Below are 18,962 nucleotides of genomic sequence, written 5' to 3'. Positions count from 1 at the left end.
AAGGAGTAAGCGTCTTTTAATTTCATGGCTGCAGTCACCATCTGCAGTGATTTTGGAGCCCCCCAAAATAAAGTCTGACACTGTTTCCCCATCTATTTCCCATGAAGTGATGGGACCAGATGCCATGATCTTTGTTTTCTGAATGTTGAGCTTTAAGCCAACTTGTTCACTCTCCTCTTTCACTTTCATCAAGAGGCTTTTTAGTTCTTCTTCACTTTCTGCCATAAGGGTGGTGTCATCTGCATATCTGAGGTTATTGATATTTCTCCTGGCAATCTTGATTCCAGCTTGTGTTTCTTCCAGTCCAGCATTTCTCATGATGTACTCTGCATATAAGTTAAATAAACAGGGTGACAATATACAGCCTTGATGAACTCCTTTTCCTATTTGGAACCAGTCTGTTGTTCCATGTCCAGTTCTAACTGTTGCTTCCTGTATACATGTATATAATTCTGCATTGACAAGTAATTTTCTCAGCATTTTCAAACACTATTCTAGTTTTCTGTTTTTAATCTTTGCTGTTTACAAGTTCATTATCTGTCTCCCAGTCATCCCATTGGAGGTATTTGATCTCTTTTCCCCTGGCTACTTTTAAGATCTCTTTTTCATGGTAATTAAAGGTTTCTAGTTGAGGATTCCCTTCAGTTTTTCCTGGTTGGTGTTAACTGAGATTGGTGGATCTGAAAATTGGTATTTGTAAATAACTTTGCAATGTTTTCAGCCTCTATCATTTTGAATGTTGCCTTTTTCCCTATTCTCTCTATCATGTCCTTCTGTAACCCTAGTAACAACAATTAAAATGTCTCATGTTATCTTGTCTCTTCTCTTCATAAATTTAATGTCTTCCCTTCTTTCTGTCTTTGTTCTCTGAGCTAATTGCAGGTAATTTCTTTACCTCCACATTCTACTTTAATATTTATCTCTTTAATTTTATGTAATCTGTTTCTTTTTTTTTTAAACTTTGGTAAAAATAAATAGCATAAAACTTGGCACCTTAACCGTTTTAAGTGCACAGTTTACTAGTGTTAAATGCATTCACTCTGGTCACAAGACCACTCTGCAGAACTGTTTTCCTTGCAAAACCGAAACCTTGTAGCCATTAAACAACTCCTCCTTCCTCCCTCCCCCTATACCTGGCAATCACTCTTCTACTTTTGTCTCTATAAATTTGACAAAACTCTAGGTACCTCTGGTAAGTGAGATTATACACTATTTGCCTTTTTGTAACTAGTTTATTTCACTTAGCATAACGTTCTCCAGAATCATCCACCTTGTATTATGTCAGAATGTCCTCCTTGTTAAGGTTGAATAATATTCCATTGTTGGGACTTCCCAGTTGGCTCAGCTGGTAAAGAATCCACCTGCTAATGCAGGAGATGCATGAGACGTGGGTTCAATCCCTAGGTTGGGAAGATCCCCTGGAGAAGGAAATGACAACCCACTCTAGTATTCTTACCTGGGAAATCCCATGGACTGAGAAACCTGGCAGGTGAGGCATGCATACACGCCCACTACTCCATTGTATGTTCATAACATGCTTGGTTTATTCATCCATTCATCAGTGTGGACACTTGAGCGGCTTCGATGTTTCAGCTGTTGTAAATAATGCTTCTATGAACATGGTTTGCAAATTATGTCTTCTGTAATCTGTGTTTAGTGGTGGGGGGAGCAGGTATTTATTCCATTTTTAAAAAAATATTTGAATTATGGCATTTTAAAATCGAGGCATGATTGACATGTTACATTACATTAGCTTCAGAGGTACAATATGATGCCATCTTAATCTATCCATTGAGCTTTTTATTTCAATTATTAAATTTTCATTTATACATTTTTATTTCACTCACTTTTAAAAATTCTTTATTATTTTTATAATAATGCCAACAACAATATCAACAATAAACCTCTCTTGCCCATGCTATCAAGCTTCTCTTATATTTCTTTATGCATATTGCTGCTGCTGCTGCTAAGTCGCTTCAGTCGTGTCTGACTCTGGGCAACCCCACAGATGGCAGCCCACCAGGCTTCCCCATCCCTGGGATTCTCCACGCAAGGAAACTTGAGTGGGTTGCCTAAGCATTGTTAATTTACATATTGTTTTAATAATTCAAATATCTGAAGTATTTGTAAGTGAAATTCTGTTTTCTGATGCTCTTCCCCTGCCCCTTGGCTGTCCTTTAGCTTGGTGTGCTTATTTGCATATTTTGTGATTATTAAAAACAGTTTGGAAGTTGCCAGTTTTCCTTCAATGTTTACCTAGGGTACAATTGGAGCCCAGAATTGAAATAGTATGTCTCTAGAGAACAATTTCACTTATCCCTCCCAAGAACTTCTGAACATGATCAATTCAATTTATTACACTTTAACTTAAACTCTCTAGCTGGTGTTTAGACATGCAGATAACATGAATTCAAACCCTTAACCCAAGAGTTGTCTATCTTGTAGTCACTAACTTGCAATGTACTGAATAAGGCAAATTTTTCATTCCTACTTTCCATGTATGGTGATGAATGTGCTCATATATGCTTGTTAAGAATTCAACCTCTGTGGAATTTTTTATCTCCACATGCCTCTCTTAGCAGTTATCTCAATCTTTTCTCTTGTGTTCAGGCCAGATCAAGCTCTCTGTAAGGAGTCTAGGGTTCTTGAAGGCTCTGTACAGATGTGGTTTTTAGCTTATGCACACCACTGTGGATTTTCTCTTAGTCCACAATGATTATGCTCTCATTTGTACACATAGTGCTGTATATGTTTAATAGTAAAAAAAAAACAAAAACATGAGCACTTTTGAAAATTAAGAATAGTGAAGTTATTCATGTATTTATGCCGTCATTGTTACCTGGAAAGCAATATTCTTTTTTTACCCTCAAATTGTGTTGATTTATTCCTATCTACCTGATTTTTAAAAATCTGTACTTATTTTTTATTACCACCCAAAGGTATGAATGTGGTGGCAACCCACTCCAGTACTCTTGCCTGGAAAATCCCATGGACGGAGGAGCCTGGTAGGCTGCAGTCCATGGGGTCGCTAAGAGTCGGACACGACTAAAGCGACTTAGCAGCAGCAGCAGCAAAGGTATGAATATTATTGTTCTGAATCTCTTACTGACAAAAGTATTTTAAATTTTCATGATTTGGTATGGTCATTAAGCCCATAGCACTGATCACCTCTTGTATCTTGAAATTATTTTTCAAGAATTCTTTCTATCAAGGATCTCTGTTATCTTCTATAAATGTCTCCATGGTATATTTCAGATCAGATCATAATTTTTAATATGCATCAAAAATTTATCAGGCAAATTAAAAATTAATGATCACATTTCATTACCATACATTTGAGCTATGTAAATTTTAAAGAAACTCCTTAGGTTTACCTTGGAATGTGAAATGCCAGACTGGATGAATTACAAGCTGGAATCAAGACTGTCAGGAAAATTTTAACAACCTCAGATAATGCAGACGATACCACTTTAATGGGAGAAAGGCAAGAGGAACTAAAGAGCCTCTTGATGTGGCTAAAAGAGGAGAATGAAAAAGCTGGCTTGAAACTCAATACTTGAAAAACTCAGATTATGGCATCCGTCCCCATCACTTCTAGGAGATCAAACCAGTCAATCTTAAGGGCGATCAATCCTGAATATTCACTGGAAGGACTGATGTTGAAGCTGAAGCTCCAGTATTTCGGTCATCTGATACAAATAGACGACTCATTGGAAAAGTCCCTGATGCTGGGAAAGATTGAGGACAGAAGGAGAAGAGGGCATCAGAGGATGAGATGGATGGATGACATCACTGATGCAACAAACATGAACTTGGGCAAACTCCGGGTGATGGTGAGGGACAGGGAGGCCTGGCGTGCGGTAGTCCATAGGGTCGCAAAGAGTCAGAAACAACTGGGTGACTGAACAACACCAACAACCCATCCCTTCAAGGCAAATAGATGAGGGAAAAGTGGAAGTAATGATAGATTTTATTTTCCTGGGCTCCAAAATCACTGTGGACATTGACTGCAGCCTTGAAATTAAAGAACACTTGCTCCTTGGAATGATGGCTATGACAAACCTAGACAGCACATTCAAAAGCAGAGCCATCATTTTGGAGACAAAGGTCCGTGCAGTCAAAGCTATGACTTTTCCAGTAGTCATGTATAGATGTGAGAGTTGGACCTTAAAGAAGGCTGAGTACACAAGAATTGATGCTTTTGAACTCTGGTGGTGGAGAAGACTCTTGACAGTCCTTTGGACTGCAAGAAGATCAAAGCAGTCAAACCCAAAGGAAATCAACCCTGAATATTCATTGGAAGGACTAATGCTGAAGCTGAAGCTCCAATACTTTGGCCACCTGATGTAAAGAGCCAACTCATTGGAAAAGACTCTGATGCTTGGAAAGATTGAAGGGAAGAAGAGAAGTGGGCAGCAGATTACATGTTTGGATAGCATTACTGACACAATGGGCATACATTTGAGCAAACTCTGGGAGATAGGGAAGCAAAGGTGAGCCTGGGATGCTGCAGTCCATAGGGTTACAAAGAGTTGGATGTGACAGTGACTGAACAACAATTCTTAAAGATAGTCTGGAAATATATATCAAGATCTCTTAAAAATGTATATACTATGCAGATCTATAAATTTGCTTAGAGAATACCAATTATGCATTGAATTTTTGTTTACCAAAATATGAAAACCATCCATTATAACACTTTTATATACCTGAAAAAATGACAATATTATTGACTAAAGTACAGAATTTTGTATTTTATTTGTTGTGTTGTTGCTGTTCAGTTGCCCAGTCGTATCTGACTCTTTGTGACCCCATGTCTCTTTGTGATTCTTTGTGACTTCAGCACTCTTTGTGACTGCAACAAGCCAGGCCTCTCTGTCCCTCACCATCTCCCAAAGTTTGCCCAAGTTCATATCCTTTGCATTGATGATGCCATCCAGCCATCTCATCCTCTGACACCCTCATTTCCTTCTGCCCTCAGTCTTTCCCAGCATCAGGGAGTCTTCCAATGAGTCAGCTGTTTGCATCAGATTACCAAAATACTGGAGTTTCAGCTTCAGCATCAGTCCTTCCAAAGAGTATTCAGGGAAGTCAACTCATTGATTTCCCTTAAAATTGACCTGTTTGATCCCCTTGCTATTCAAGGAACTCTCAGGAGTCTTCTCCAGCACCATAGTTCCAAGGCATCAATTCCTCAATGCTACTCCTTCTTTATGGTCCACCTTCTTTATGGTCGCCATACGTGACCACTGGGAAGACCATAGCCTTGACTAGGTGGAACTTTGTTGGCAGAGTAATGTCTCTGATTTTCAACAAACTGTTGAAAAACTATTTCAACAAATAGTTTTTCTGCCAAGAAGCAATCATCTGATTGCATGGCTGCAGTCACCAGCCACAGTGATTTTAGAGTCCAAGAAGAGGAAATCTGTCACTACTTCCACCTTTTTTCCTTCTTTTTGCCATGAAGTAATGGGGCCTGATGCCATGATCTTAGTTTTTTTAATATTTAGTTTTAGGCCAGCTCTTTCACTCTCCTCCTTCACCCTCATCAAGAGCCTTTTTAGTTCCTCTTCGCTTTCTGCCATTAGAGTGGTATCATCCACATGTCTGAGGTTGTGGATGTTTTTCCTATCTATCTTGATTCCCCCTTGTAACTCATCCAGCCCGGCATTTCTCATGATGTGTTCAGTGTGTATATAAGTTAAACAAACAGGATGACAGTAGACAGCTCTGTCATACTCCTTTCTCAATCTTGAATCAATCAGTTGTTCCATACAGTGTTCTAACTGTTGCTTCTTGACCTGCATAAAGATTTCTCAGGAGACAGTAAGTTGGTCTGGTATTCCCATCTCTTTAAGGGCTTTCCACAGTTTATCATGATCCACACAGTCAAAGGCTTTAGCATAGTCAATGAAGCAGAAGTTGATGTTTTTTTGGAGTTCCCTAGCTTTCTCTATGATCCTGTGAATGCTGGCAATTTGATCTCTGGTTTATGATGATAAAATTATTTTTAAAAATAAATTATAGTGTCTATATGATAAAATAGTCATCCATTAAAGATGATTTCCAAGAATATTTAAGTTTGAAAAATGTTTATGTGAACTGATAATAGGAAACAAAAAAATAATATATAGATTATTATACCAATTTATTCTCTGTATCAATCAGGCTATCCATTTATCATCTATCTACCTACTTATCTATTCATCTGTCTATATAATTATTGATTTACCTATATATCTGAGACAAAACTGGGAAGGAAAAAAAAATAAACCAAAAAGTTAATTCTAATTTACATGGTATAATTCTGGTATTTTTCTTTGTATTCCATTTAATTTTCAAATTTTTTATAATGGATATAGCATTGAGGCCATGGAGAAAAAACAAATGTTTATTATCATCACAAAGCTATGTTCAGAACTGAGAAGTGATAAATTTAGAAGAATGAAAGGGAAGGAAAAATTGAAGGAAGGAAGGAAAGATAGGACGGGAAGAAGGAAGGGACTTGGAATGCTGTCTCTCTTGGCATTTTTCATTTAATTTTTCACTGTATAGTATAAGTGCAAAACTGAAAGTCACTGATAAAGAAGGATCTGGTGTTGATCACTGCAGGCACTTAAAACTCATCAGCTCAGAGTCTGCTAACATTTAGGAAAGCAAACAGCCAACCAGGGGTTCCAAATACAAGCACAGGGCAGAAGTCAGCAAAGATCATTATGGCAATCTTCAAAGGCCAGCTCAGACCACACATTTGGGTGGCAGCTCACATGGTCACCATTCAAGAATTCAGAGGAGCAAGAAGGAGCCAGAATTGGGGTGGGGGAAGGGTGGAATCCTGTGCCAAAACCCTGTAAGCACATAAAGAAGCTGAGTGATGTCACATTTGAGACCGAAGTAAGTATTTCTGAGTTACAGTGAGCAGTACCACTCTATATCTGGTAATGTATTTGGAGTGAGTCATTTTTCCCCCTCTTGCCATGACAAGTCATCCATACCACCAACACACAGTTCTTGGCATGAAATTTTGATCACCAGGAAGAGAACTTGCTCAGGCTAGTATAAGTGAAGCATGTTTTGTTGTAAAGGCGCGACTGATTCATCTTACAAGTCAAGGCCAATCTTAGTTTTGCAAGGGCTAAGCTGTCACCTGTGTCTCTCCTTCTAGTTCTCTGTTTTCCTGCTTTGGTCTGCAGCAGGCTTTCTCTGTTTCACTCACAGCTTTTCTCCCAAAATTCTTTCTGAGGCTTTAACTTGTCATATTGCCAACACGTGACCCAACTCTCTACATGACTTCTTAGTACAAGAGTCCACTGACATTCTCTCAGTGTCACAGTTCTTAATTCTTTTGAGAAAGTCCCATTAGCCAGATTGGGACAATGTAGCACATGGTGCAATCAACAGCATTATAAGCTGCACGTGTGTTTAGGGTGGTCCCTCCTAAGAGCTGTGGATGAAGTTGTTTCTATACTAGAGTTAGCAGTTAACATCTGCTATACTTACTTCTTAAGGAAAAAGACATGCTTGCTTAACAAAACACTAGTGTTTGATCAGCAGATATCAAACAGTAAGAAAGGGTTAGAGAGGGACATATTTATTAAGCATCAGAACTTATACATGTGGAAGCCCATTTAATTATATGAAATGTTATTCTTCTAACAGCAGTAATTATTGAGCACCTACTACTAAGATGCTTTCCTATATGTTGTGTCATTTCATCAAATATTACAGAATTAACATTATGGGCATGTTACAAATGGGAAAAGTTAAGGGTTCTGGTCACTGATTCTGATGAGGGCTGGGGGCAGAGGTGTTTTCTCCACAACCAGGCAAATCTCTGACACCAACTGAGTGCCTTGCAATCCAACACAGTTCTGACACAATCTGCCCAGATAGAGCAGGTCAGATCACACAGGTTAAGGGCTCAGTCCCACAATGGCAAAGGTCCATCTAGTCAAAGCTACGGTTTTTCCAGTACTCATGTATGGATGTGGGAGTTGGACCATAAAGAAGGCTGAGCACAGAAGAATTGATGCTTTCAAATTGTGGTGCTGGATAAGACTCTTGAAAGTCCCTTAGACTACAAAGATATCAAGCCAGTCAAAAGGAAATCAACCCTGTACATTCATTGGAAGGACTGGTGCTAAAGCTTAAGCTCTAATACTTTGGCCACTGGTGTGAAGAGACAACTCGTTAGAAAAGACCCTGATGCTAGGAAAGATTGAAGGTGGGAGGAGAAGGGGATGACAGAGGATGAGATGATTGGATGACATCACCAACTCAATGGATATGAGTTTGAGTGAACTCTGGGAGATAGTGAAAGACAGGGAAGCCTGGCATGCTGCAGTCCATGGGGTCTGAATGAGTCAGACATGACTTAGTGATTGAACAACAACAATTCACAAGACTATCTCTTACAAGTAATTCAGATACTGTTACAAGTGTACCTCGCCATGTCTGTTTCAAGCAGAAGAGATATAGATTGAAGGTTATAATCACTCCATCCTTGGGTTCAATTAATTTGCCAGAGTGGCTCATAGAACTCAGAGAAGCATTTTAATTACTAGATTTTGGATTTATTATAAAAGATAAGACTCAGGAACAATCAGAGGGAGCAGATGCATAGGATAAGCTGTGAGAAAGGGCACAGCTCTCTCCAAGCTGGCCAGTCTCCCCAAATCTTAATGCACTTGCCAACCCCGAAGCTTTCTGAACTCTGTCTTTTGGAGTTTTTATGGAGGTATCATTACATTGGCAGACTCGATTAAGAAATTGACCATTGACAATCAATTCAACCTCTGCAACCCCATGGACTATAGCCTGCCAGGCTCCTCTGTCTATTGAATTCTCCAGACCAGAATACTGGAGTGGTTATCAGTTCCCTTCTCCAGGGAATCTTCCCTACGCAGAGACTGAACCCTGGTCTCCACACTGCAGGTGGATTCTTCACCAGCTGAGCTACCACTAAGCCTAAGAATTCTGGATTGGGTACACTATCCCTTCTCCAGGGGATCTTCCTGATCCAGGAATTGAACCAAGGTCTCCTGCATTGTAAGTGGAATCTTTATCAGTTGAGCTACATGGAAGCCCCCTAGTCCCTCACACTTCCTTAAAAGTCAGTCATGTGGGACTGAAAGTTTTGATCTTCTCATGATGTGTGTGGTTTTTTGGTTTGTTTGTTTGTTTAAGTCACTCAGTCGTGTCCAACTCTTTGCTACCCCATGGACTATACAGTCCTTGGAATTCTCCAGGCCAGAATACTGGAATGGGTAGCCTTTCCCTTCTCCAGGGATCCTCCCAACCGAGGTAGAGAACCCAGATTTCCCACATTGCAGGCAGATTCTTAACCAGCTGAGCCACAAGGGAAGCCCAAGAATACTGGAATGGGTAGCCTATCCCTTCTCCAGGAGATCTTCCCAACCCAAGAGTTGAACCAGGGTCTCCTGCATTGCAGGTAGATTCCTCACCTACTGAGCTATCAGGGAAGGTTTTCAAAAAGTTATCTCATTAACATAACCAAAGACACCTTTATTGCTCTCCTCACTTAAATTCTAAGGGTTTTAGGGCTCTGTACTAGGAAGGAGGACAAAAGACCATATATGCATTTTTTATTATTAGCCACAATATCACAGTTCTGGCTTCCCTGGTGGCTCAGTGGTAAAAGAATCTGCCTGCAGTACAGGAAATGTAGGTTCCATCCCTGGGTTAGGAAGATCCCCTGGAGGAGGGAATGGCAGCTCGCTTCAGTATTTTTGCCTCGGAAATTTCATGGACAGAGGAGCCTAGCAGGCTATAGTCCATGGAGTCACAAAAGAGTTGGATACAACTTAGGGAATAAACAACAATAACAACACAGTCAATCTTTGAGACTAAGTTGCCCAAGGATACACAATTGGAATAAAGTTTCAAGAAAACTCACACCTGTCTGACTGAATTAGGTAATGCTTCTCTTAAAAACTCAGTTTACTCTAGAGTCAACCAATGATTCACTGCAGGATCTGGTTATGCTCATCAGGCCTCGTGTTTCTCATATATGAAGTAAAAATATTCACTTCTATGGTCTCTCTCAGTTTTGGCTTCTATGAAGCACTGACATTTTACTTCTTACATGGTTTCATTCTATTATAATGTTTGTTGCCGTCCTTTGATTTTAGTAGTAATTCTAAGTGTAAGAATGGCAAATAAATATTAACAATAAAAGGAAAGGTAATAGCTCAGTTGGTAAAGAATCTGCCTGCAATGCAGGAGACCCTGGTTTGATTCCTGGGCAGGGAAGATCCACTGGAGAAGGGATAGGCTACCCACTCCAGTATTCTTGGGCTTCCCTTGTGGCTCAGCTGGTAAAGAATCCGCCTGCAATGTGGGAGACCTGTGTTCTACTCCTGGGTTAGGAAGATCCCCTGGAGAAGGGAAAGGCTACCCGCTCCAGTATTCTGACCTGGAGAATTCCAAGGACTGTATAGTCCGTGGGGTTACAAAGAGTCAGACATGACTGAATGACTTTCACTTTAAAAAGAAGTTCTGAAGTCAAGATGAATTATTCAAGGTTTTTAGATATATAGTATCATAGCTATGAACGTATCACAGTTTACTTCAATAAATTTAGCAAATATAAATTGAGTACCTCCATTCTTCATGGTCAGCCACTGAAAGAGACATTACGAAGAATCAGGTGTAAAATGCTGTATTGAGAAAGTGTTTCATGGACTTCCAGATAAACACAGATGAAAAGATGGGACTCTAAAAAGTTTAAACAATGAAATCACTTAAGAGTTAGAGAATTTGGGAAAGCTTCCAGAACAAAAGGACCCTTTGAGATGTGTATTGAGCACATTAGCCAAGAATAATTGTTAATCTGAATCAACAATATTCATGTTAATATTTAAACAGCACTAGTTGAACCTTTTAACTTGATTTGAAATCATTTGATTTTCCCTTTACAATTTTTCTGTCAGTCCAAGTTCTACAAGACAGCAGAGAAGTTAAAAATATCACCACCAGGAGACAAAATGTATAGAATTCTGACTCCAGGAGCTCCTTGAAGCCAGCTCCTTGAAGGGGGTTGGGAAATGTTCAGAACTGGAGCACAGCTGTAAGGCTTTTTCCCTTGACTTGTGTGGCATGGAACTGAGTGTAAAGGATGGGAAGTGATGTGGAACCGGAATTCAGAATGATCCAGGTCCCACTGCAGTAAAAGTCTGCCTGAGAAGCAGCTGAGTACATAAAAGCTCATAAAGAAAACCAAAACAATGATATTCCCCATCGTGACTGTTTAGTCTTTCTGTAGAGACTCATGGGGTCCTGGCTATTATCTATTTTTAATATCATTTGACCTGAAAATTCATGCTACCATCTGGAAAAAGAGAAGTTTTTCCTTAATGTGAATATGAGTGGAGAAAAAAGATGAGGAAAGAGTTACAGAATGTTAAGCACCCCTTTTTTTTTCTTTTTTAAATTAGCAGATGTCACTCATTTCTTGATATTTTACAGGTAACTAAACACGTTAGACATTCCAACAAATTGATCAGTCACTCTTTATCTGGTGCCACTGAATTCTCAAATGAGAAAGTGTGATATCTAAGATTTTATTTCACATGTATGATTTTTTTCCTTTAAAGTAGAAATCCATCTGTTCTTTGAAGGTGTGTCACTAATTTTTCATTCATTAATTTATAATTAATCACTATTCTCTCCTTTTAGTTTGAAAGAATTGGACAATTGTGTGTTTCCTCTGAGGCTGAACTAAAGATCTCATTAAATTTAAAGAAATCTTTATAACTCAATCATTTGATCAAGAGTCCCAGTGTGAGAGCTTAATATATGCTGGGAACTCTGCTACATACCTGGCATATGGACACAAACAGGCTCTTATTTTTTATCGACACCATCAGGGATCTGAAGGCTGGGAAGTTCAAGAAATAATTTAGAATGCAGAGCTGTGTGTGCTCATGTAGGGAACACAGCAACCGCAGGTTCAGAGGTAATCTAGAGCAATGAAAGATGAAGTGTAATGGGTCCAGGGAAAGTGGACGGGCAGTGGGCAGACAGTGCACAGTGAATGATGAGAATTATCTTGGAGGAAATGCAGGACTAATGTAGAAGTTTTAAGTAGGAAGAGTAATTTGCCAAATAAACCAAGAAGAAAGGTCACGACAACTCTAATCACCGACATTGGCATTTCCTTCTTATGTTTCAATTAAGCAGACCATTTCAACTTCACAGAAGTCACACTATAATGTAGAACACTTAGTAATCCAGCAAAGCCAGATTTCACTGAGGACTGTTACACCCTTTCATCTCCCTGGGTCAAGTTAGGGAGGGTCTACCCCTTTCTGATGTTCCCTTTATGTGGAAGGAGCCTTAAAACAACCCCCCTGTCTTCTCTAAACCTCGAAGAAGAGAAAGTGACTACTTATTGGTGATTTTAGAATGAGAAACTGGGCATGTACAGCCCATCCTTTTCAATCAAGAGGACTTTTAACAATTTTTTAAATGTTCAGTCATTTCTTTATTTTTTTTTTCCACTAGCATAGTATGCTATTGAAAAGTGTGAATTTCAGAGCCAGACAGAGCTGACTTGAATCTTACCTCTGCCACTTACTTAAAGCTATGATTTGGATACATTGATTATTTTGATGTAGAGTTTGCAAAAGATTTCTTTACATGCACATCTTTGCATGCATTAGTATCTAGTTGTTACAGGGTATATTTCCAAAAACTGCCATCGATGGGTTAAAAGTTATACATATATTTATTTTTAATACCTGTTTGCTATATGTATTTCCTCCAAAGTATAATAATTCACATCCACCAGTTATGTGTAATTGTACTTTTTCTCTAATCCTTGAAAAATCATTTATATATATATACATAATGTTTATATATACATATATATACACATATATATATATGTATATATAATTGGAGAAGGCAATGGTACCCCACTCCAGTACTCTTGCCTGGAAAATCCCATGGACCGAGGAGCCTGGTGGGCTGCAGTCCATGGGGTCGCTAAGAGTCGGACACGACTGAGTGACTTCACTTTCACTTTTCACTTTCATGCATTGGAAAAGGAAATGGCAACCCACTCCAGTGTTTTTGCCTGGAGAATCCCAGGGACGAGGGAGCCTGGTGGGCTGCCGTCTATGGGGTCGCACAGAGTCAGACAAGACTGAAGTGACTTAGCAGCAGCAGCAGCAGCATGTATATATAAAACTAGTGAATGGAAATTAATATCTTGTATTCTCTTGCTTGCTCTTTCCCAACAGTAAAGGAATTTAGCATCTTTATATATGTCTGTTGATCATTTAGATTTGGAGCTGATGTTTTATATTAATTGGTTTAACAAAGTATTTAAGAATGCAGGTCCTGAGCTACACTGCCTGTATCTGAATCATATGAGATTGTTCTTTTTTTCTCTCTCTCTTTTTTTCTGTTTTGAATTATGGTTATCAGATTTTTTATTAGGTTGTTGGTTTCATAAAATGGTATTGGGATTTGCCTATGATTCTTATTATCTTAGATGGTTAGGGAATATGGGAATTGAGTTGAAGTCTCCTACTAGTTATTACAGATGAGAAGTAGAGAGAATCTGAGATTAACTCACCCATGTCCTTCTTCATCTACTGCAATTTTGAGATCTTTGTTTTAACTCTATTATTTGGTTAGAATCCTTCCTTATTTCTTCAGTGGTATGAGTGGTTGATAGGCTCTAAATCTTTTAGTTCAGTTCAGTTCAGTTCAGTCACTCAGTTGTGTCCGACTCTTTGCAACCCCATGGACTGCAGCATGCCAGGCCTCCCTGTCCATCACTAACTGCCGGAGTTTACTCAAACTCATGTCCATCGAGTCAGTGATGCCACCGAACCATCTCATCCTCTGACGTCCCCTTCTCTTCCTGCCTTCAATCTTTCCCAGCATCAGGGTCTTTTCAAATGAGTCAGTTCTTCCCATCAGGTGGCCAAAGTATTGGAGTTTCAGCTTCAGTATCAATTCTTCCAGTGACTATTCAGGAAAGATTTCCTTTAGGATGGACTGGTTGGATCTCCTTGCAGGCCAAGGGACTTTCAAGAGTCTTCTCCAAGACCACAGTTCAAAACCGTCAATTCTTCAGCACTCAGCTTTCTTTATAGTCCAACTCTCACATCCATAAAAAAATACTGGAAAAACCATAGCTTTGACTAGATGGACCTTTGTTGGCAAAGTAATGTCTCTGCTTTTTAATATGCTGTCTAGATTGGTCATAACTTTTCTTCCAAGGAGCAAGTGTCTTAATTTCATGGCTGCAATCACCATCTGCAGTGATTTTGGAGCCCAAAAATATAAAGTCATCCACTGTTTCCATTGTTTCCCTATTTATTTGCCATGAAATGATGAGACCAGGTGCCATGATCTTCATTTTCTGAATGTTGAGTTTTAAGCCAACTTTTTCACTCCTCTTTCACTTTCATCAAAAGGCTATTTAGTTCTTCGCTTTCTGCCATAAAGGTGGTGTCATCTGCATATCTGAGGTTATTGATATTTCTCCTAGGAATCTTGACTTCAGCTTGTGCTTCTTCCAACCCAGCATTTCTCATGATATACTCTGCATATTGGAGAAGGCAATGGCACCCCACTCCAGTACTTTTGCCTAAAAAATCCCATGGATGGAGAAGCCTGGTAGGCTGACTCCATGGGGTCGCTAAGAGTCGGATACAACTGAGGGACTTCACTTTCACTTTTCACTTTCGTGCATTGGAGAAGGAAATGGCAACCCACTCCAGTGTTCTTGCCTGGAGAATCCCAGGGACGGGGGAGCCTGGTGGGCTGCTGTCTATGGGGTCGCACAGAGTCGGACACGACTGAAGTGACTTAGTAGTAGTAGTAGTAGTAGTAGTACTCTGCATATAAGTTAAATAAGCAGGGTGACAATATACAGCCTTGAGTACTCCTTTCCCAATTTAAAACAGTCTATTGTTCCATGTCCAGTTCTAACTTTTGCTTCCTGACCTGCATACAGTTTTCTCAGAAGGCAGGTCAGGTGGTCTGGTATTCCCATCTCTTTCAGAATTTTCCAGAGTTTGTTGTGATCCACACAGTCAAGGGCTTTGGCATAGTCAATAAAACAGAAGTAGATGTTTTTCTGGAACTCTTTTGCTTTTTCGATGATCCAGTGGTGTTGGCAATTTGATCTCTGGTTCCTCTGCCTTTTCTAAATCCAGCTTGAACATCTGAATCTTTAGATAGCTACAAATACCTTTATTTTCCTGAGAGAATCAATTCCTAGGCAGGTTGATAAGAAGTTCAGGGTCGCCAAGGAGGAGAAAGGTGTTTGGGGCTCTCAAGGAGGACATGGGGTCTGGAATTCTCAAGGAGGAGGAAAGGACAAACTTGAGTGATCAAGCCTGGTCCCTGGTTCTGAAGCTAAATTTTCTTCTTTGTAGATCACGAGTCTGACATCATTCACCATAAGCTATCATTACCAGGAAGCTGTGGGTCCATGATTCAGTGTCACTTCCTTTCTCCTCAGTATGTGTAGATGTTCCCCTCTATTTTCTATTTTCCACTCTTTCACATAAGTTCTCTAATTATCAAACAGATGTGCCTTCCTTTGTAGCTAAACTGCTCTTTGTGTCTGGAGAATCTTCTCATCTTTATCCTTGAAATGCATACATTTCATCAGGCTGTCTAGTTATCTTTTCTTCCCCAAATTTCCCTTTCATTCTAAAAATTCAGTTGTTTTTTTCACCTCAAGAAAATTTCCTTTTATGTTGTATGTGTGATTATTCCCTATTCTCCATAGGTTTACTAGGTGCTTTGTGGAAGTCCTGTTATCTGCATCTGAGGGTCTTCATGTCTCTTATTTCCCTTATGATTTCCATCTCTTTGAGTTTTGTTATGTGCTTTCAGGTGGTTCTTTTATCTGATTATCTAGGTCACAAGTTAAAAAGTTTTGACAGTGCCTATTAATTTTTGTTGCCGCTGTTCAAAAACATGACTTCTGCCATATGAAAGTCCTGAAATGTTCCTATTGGTTCAAGTTGTTGGCTGTCTCCAGCAATTCTGTTTTGCTCTTTTCCTGATTTGATGAATCAGAGGTTCCTCTCCTCTGGTAGTTGGAACCTCCTTTAGAGTGTATTTGTGTGTGTGTGTGTGTGATGTTTATTGGAGTTTGCTACTAGTCCTAAGTAATATCAAGGAAAGGTAAATATTCCCCGTCTCTGTGGCTGGAGTGGTGAGAAGCAAGCCTGCAGCCAGTAGCCTGTTGGGACCCCAGAAGGAAGTCTTCCTGCTCTCTGGTCTTCTTGAATCATCCCGGCCACAGGATCAGAAGGCTCAGCCCTTCCTAATGAGCGCCTTCCCCAAGTCATGGTAAGAGCAAGACAAAGTACACTAACACAGGCAGATGTTTATTTTCTCCGCAGCCTTCACTGGATCCCAATGGTCCAGGCCCTCACTAGGATTTTCAGCATTTCAGTTCTTGCTCTAGGACTTCCCACTGATTCTCAGGCTTTATCTGATCTGTATTTAAAACATTTTGCTCCCGCAACCCCCACATGTTGTCAGCAAGTATAAGAATTTCCTTGTGCCCTGCTGCGCCTAGACTCTGACTCGGGCAGGATCAGTTTGGGAGCAGAGAAGAAATGCACTCAGTTCATCATCTACCCAGAGTCCTCCCAAAGCTTGTGTTACAAAGGAGTTGCCAGAGAGGAACTGGTTCTTTCCCAGTCACTTTTTTCCTCACGTCAATCTGGGATCTAGAAACAAGTACATATTTATGTTTATTACCTGATTTCCCAGTCAAGAATGTAAGCCCCATTGAAGGCAGAGGCTTGACTGATTGGATTTACTGCTGTACCTCATCTATCCATCCCCAAATCTGCTCTACCTACAGCCGTCCCCACCGCAGATGATGGCCACACTGCACTTTCAGTTGTTGTGGTCCAGTCGCTAACTTGTGTCCCCATGGACTGCAGCACGCCAGGCTCCTCTGTCCTCCACTATCTCCCAGAGTTTGCTCAAATTCTTGTCCATTGAGTCAGTGATGCTATCTAACCAGCTCATCCTCTGTCACTCCTTTCACCATTTGCTTTCAGTCTTTCCCAGGATCAAGGTCTTTTCCAATGAGTCAGCTCTTCAGTCGCAACTTTCAGTTGCTCAGGTATAAAAATGCGGGGTCATTTTTAACCAGTCATCTTTCTCCCTCATTCATCAGCCACATCTACCAGAGAATCTATAAGCTCCATATTCAAAAGATGTCCACAATTTGGCCACTTCTTCCCACATTCATGACTCGCTTTGGTTCCAGCCACTGTCATCTCCTTCAGATCAGATCAGATCAGTTTCTCAGTCGTGTTCGACTCTTTGCGACCCCATGAATCGCAGCACGCCAGGCCTCCCTGGCCCTCACCAGCTCCCAGAGTTCACTCAGACTCATGTCCATTGAGTCAGTGATGCCATCCAGCCATCTCATCCTCTGTCGTCCCCTTCTCCTCCTGCCCTCAATCCCTCCTAGCATCAGAGTCTTTTCCAATGAGTCAACTTTTCGCATGAGGTGGCCAAAGTACTGGAGTTTCAGCTTTAGCATCATTCCTTCCAAAGAAATCCCAGGGCTGATCTCCTTCAGAATGGACTGGTTGGATCTCCTTGCAGTCCAAGGGACTCTCAAGAGTCTTCTCCAACACCACAGTTCAAAAGCATCAATTCTTCGGTGCTCAGCCTTTTTCACAGTCCAACTCTCACATCCATACATGACCACAGGAAAAACCATAGCCTTGACTAGATGAACCTTTGTTGGCAAAGTAATGTCTCCTTACTATATTACTAATATAGTCTCCTTTCTGTTCCAAGCTTAAACCTTGACCCTCACATTCTATTTTCAGCACAGCAGCTAAAGCTATCCTTTTACAGTGTAAAAGCTGTCCTCTTCACAAACAAACAAGCACATCTATTAAAAATATGCAGTGGATCCCATTTCATTCAGAATAAGAGCTGACGGCATTATGCTGACCCTCCAAGGTCTCCAATATCTTGAGCCCTGTGAATTTTCTCATCTCATGCCCTGTTTTTTCCTACTTGCTTACTCTGTTATATTCACTTAGATTCTTTTTTAGTCTTCAAGCTTGCTAGGCATAGCCCTGATTTGGTATTTTCCACTTATTGGTCTCTTTGCCTAGAATGTTCTTCCCCCAAATATCCATATAACTAATAACCTTGCTGGTGGTGGTGCTGGTTCAGTCCATAAGTTGTGTCCGACTCTTGTGACCTCATGGACTATAACCCTCCAGGTTCCTCTGTCCATGGTATTCTCCAGGCAAAAATACTGGAGTAGGTTGCCATTTCCTTCTCCAGGGGATCTTCCCAACCCAGGAATCGAACCCCGGTCTCCTGCATTGCAGGCAGATACTTTACAGACTGAGCTAAAAGGGAAGCCACCAGTACCCTTGCTACACCAATATTTTGTTCAAATGTCAATTTCTCATTGCCTGGAGTGTTCTTTCTTTTTTTGACAGCTTCTTTGAAGTATAACTGTCACATAATAAGCTGCAAATATTGATATCTAAAGTGTATAATGCTGTAAGTTTTGACATATGGATAGACCTGGGAAATCATCATTCCAGATAAGATTGTGAATACACTCATCACCCCCGAAGCTTCCTCACACCCTTTTCTCATCTCTCCCTTCTAACTCCTTTCACCTCATCTTGATCTTTCTTTCCATCCTCAGGGAAATATTGCTTTGCTTTCTCTAACAATAGATTGGTTCGCTTTTTCTGGGATTTTGCATAAATAAATTATACAGTATGTACCCTTTATTGGCTGACTGCTTTCACTAAACTGATTTAATTTCAGATTCATCCATGTTATTGTGTGTATCGATGTCTTTATTTTTCTGTGAAATATCCCATTGTATTGACATACTATTGATCTATTGGTAAACATTTTAGTTCTTGTCAGTTTCTGGCTATTACAAAAAAAGAAAACCA

The sequence above is a fragment of the Bos grunniens genome, chromosome 6, assembly GCF_055505025.1.
Source record: "Bos grunniens cultivar Pamir isolate PY7600 chromosome 6, Bosgru_T2T1.0, whole genome shotgun sequence".
NCBI classification, from domain to species: Eukaryota; Metazoa; Chordata; class Mammalia; order Artiodactyla; family Bovidae; genus Bos; species Bos grunniens.
This window is presented reverse-complemented; position numbering follows the sequence as displayed.